We start from the raw sequence: 3,103 nt of genomic DNA, 5'->3' as shown, positions 1-3,103 counted from the left end.
GCGCTCACAGGGACAGCACGGGGGGGGTTAGATACAGTGTAGAGCTCCCTCTACATCACCCTGACAGTGTGTTTTCCCATCCCCACTATATACCCAGTGTCAGCATGTAGCACTCTATACAACATTAAACACTGAAGGGTTTTTCGGTCCATTGAATAAAGGGGAAATATTTGGGGAAGGCTGAAGGGTACCTGTCAAAAACCCTGGGGTCCTGGAGGGAGGGAGGGAGGGAGGGTGGGTGAGGAAGATGTTGCTTGGCTTTTGTTGTAGGGTTTTGTTGTGGTCTGAATTGTGGAAGGCAGTGGGCTGCAGAGTCAATTGAGATCTTCTGACCAAGGAGTACTAGATACGGTGTGGGGGGGAGCAGGGAATCCATCAAGGAGATGGGGAAAGAGGAGGGCTGAACTATCTCTATCGCCGGAGGGCTTGGGGACAATTTTGAGAGACATCTACTTTTTAGTTTTAAGAGTCGAAGGAGCGTTACTCTGTATCTAACCCCGTGCTGTCCCTGTCCTGGGAAGGTTTGATGGGGGACAGTGTAGAGGGAGCTTTACTCTGTATCTAACCCCATGCTGTCCCTGTCCCTGGGGGTGTTCGATGGGGGACAGTGTAGAGGAAGCTTTACTCTGTATCTAACCCCGTGCTGTCCCTGTCCTGGGAGGGTTTGATGGGGGACAGTGTAGAGGGAGCTTTACTCTGTATCTAACCCCATGCTGTCCCTGTCCCTGGGGGTATTCGATGGGGGAACGGGGCAGAGGGAGCTTTACTCTGTATCTAACCCCGTGCTGTCCCTGTCCCTGGGGGTGTTTGTAGGGGACAGTGTAGAGGGAGCTTTACTCTGTATCTCACCCTGAAGGGCAAGGTGGAACTAACTAGTTTCCTTTTTGAAAGAGCTGTCTCTGTCCCAATCGATGAATTAGTTTCCAGTTGGAAGGTCTAAGAATGACTATGGAGGTTTATACCACTGCAGTGATGATAGTTACAGAGGGAGGAATAACACCCCAGAAAACTACTCCAGGGAGCAGGGCTTTGGGAGTTGCCATCATCTTCTGACATTTGGCTGACTCTGGATTCTCCTGCTGTCCAGAACCCTATAAGCAACATTGCACTACTGTGTGGAGATCTGAACAGCAGAGGCAACATTGATAGGGTTGTGGCCTCCAGGGGAAATAGAGTCTTCGTTCCTGCAGTTTGCTCGCGTTGACCAGGCCTGGGATGGAGGAGGGATCCGGGGCCCCATTCAGGGGAACAACTACCAGCCTGTTGTCCTGGCACTCGCTGAGCTCCCAGTCCATCGCAAAGGGGCTTGCGTCTCTGGGCCAGAGGTGGAGTAGTCGGGCCTACAGGAATAGGCTCCTATCACTACCGGTTCAGAGAGAGCAGTCTGGGCCTACGGGAATAGGCTCCTACACCCTTCCCCAGTTCAGAGATAGTAGTCTGGGCCTATGGGAATAGGCTCGTATCACTACTAGTTCAGAGACAGCAGTCTGGGCCAACAGGAATAGGCTCCTTTCACTGCCGGTTCAGAGATAGGCTCCTATTGCTACCAGTCCAGGGATAGTAGTCTGGGCCTACAGGAATTGGCTCCTATCACTACTGGTTCAGAGACAGCAGTCTGGGCCAACAGGAATAGGCTCCTTTCACTGCCAGTTCAGAGATAGTCTGGGCCTACAGGAATAGGCTCCTATTACTACCAGTTCAGAGATCGTAATCTGGGCCTACAGAAATAGGCTCCTTTCACTGCCGGTTCAGAGATTGTACTCTGGGCCTATAGGAATAGGCTCCTACACCCTTCCCCAGTTCAGAGATAGTAGTCTGGGCCTACAGGAATTGGCTCCTATCACTACTGGTTCAGAGACAGCAGTCTGGGCCAACAGGAATAGGCTCCTTTCACTGCCAGTTCAGAGATAGTCTGGGCCTACAGGAATAGGCTCCTATTACTACCAGTTCAGAGATCGTAATCTGGGCCTACAGAAATAGGCTCCTTTCACTGCCGGTTCAGAGATTGTACTCTGGGCCTATAGGAATAGGCTCCTACACCCTTCCCCAGTTCAGAGATTGTAGTCTGGGCCTACAGGAATAGGCTCCTATTGCTCCCAGTTCCAGGATAGTAGTCCTGGCCTATGGGAATAGGCTCCTATTGCTCCCAGTTCCAGGATAGTAGTCTGGGCCTATGGGAATAGGCTCCTATTGCGACCAGTTCAGAGAGAGCAGTCTGGGAGGCTTCTCTCACTGAGTTAGTAAATTTTTTTTGTCATGTTTCTGACAGACACGTACATTTTTATCGTTTTCCCCTGCAACGGAAGGGACAACAAACAGTTCTCACCCACCTAACTGCTGTTGGAATGGTCACCATGAAGGGAGCTGGAGGGCGGAGGAATATGGAGGGGGCGGGGGGAGGCTTGTTAAACGACCCTCTCGCTAGAGGGGTAGTGGGCGGTTCAATCTCACACCGTCCGATGCCCTTTTAATATTGCACTGCCTTCTCATACACACAGTAGCACAACCAGAAAAGGGCACCGGCCAACTAGGCAAAGGTCCCCCACCTCGCCACGCTCCCCCCCAGCCCCCACGCAAAAACCCTCCCAGTCCAGGGTGGGCTGGGTGTCGCGCTCCCTCCTGTCGCGTTGCGGGTGGAGAAGGGGGGTTCGGACGTGAATAGGCTGTTCCGTCTGCTGGAGGTCTGACCTTGAGTTTTTCCCCTCACCCCGGCCCAGCCCCCACGCAAAAACCCTCCCAGTCCAGGGTGGGCTGGGTGTGGCGCTCCCGGTGGAGAAGGGGGGTTCGGACGTGAATAGGCTGTTCCGTCTGCTGGAGGTCTGACCTTGAGTTTTTCCCCTCACCCCGGCCACCGTGCAAACCGTTTCCAAAGCGTGCTTCCTGACCCTGGAGAGGATGGGTAAACATGGGGGAGAACACGTTAGTTTCCAGGGGACAGGACAAAAGAACACCTCAGAGCTGAGCTCTGGCAACGACGGGTTCAGAAACCTGATGGTCATGGTAACCCCAGGGTCGGCATCTGACCTGGAGTCCGGGCTGTCACCGAGATCGGCTATTACCACCCCCTCCGGCCCCTCCGCCCCCCCCCCCCCCCCCCACCCCC

This window comes from Chiloscyllium plagiosum, chromosome 48, assembly GCF_004010195.1.
Source record: "Chiloscyllium plagiosum isolate BGI_BamShark_2017 chromosome 48, ASM401019v2, whole genome shotgun sequence".
NCBI lineage: Eukaryota > Metazoa > Chordata > Chondrichthyes > Orectolobiformes > Hemiscylliidae > Chiloscyllium > Chiloscyllium plagiosum.
The sequence above is the reverse complement of the archived record's forward strand: the minus strand, read 5'-3'. Positions refer to the sequence as shown.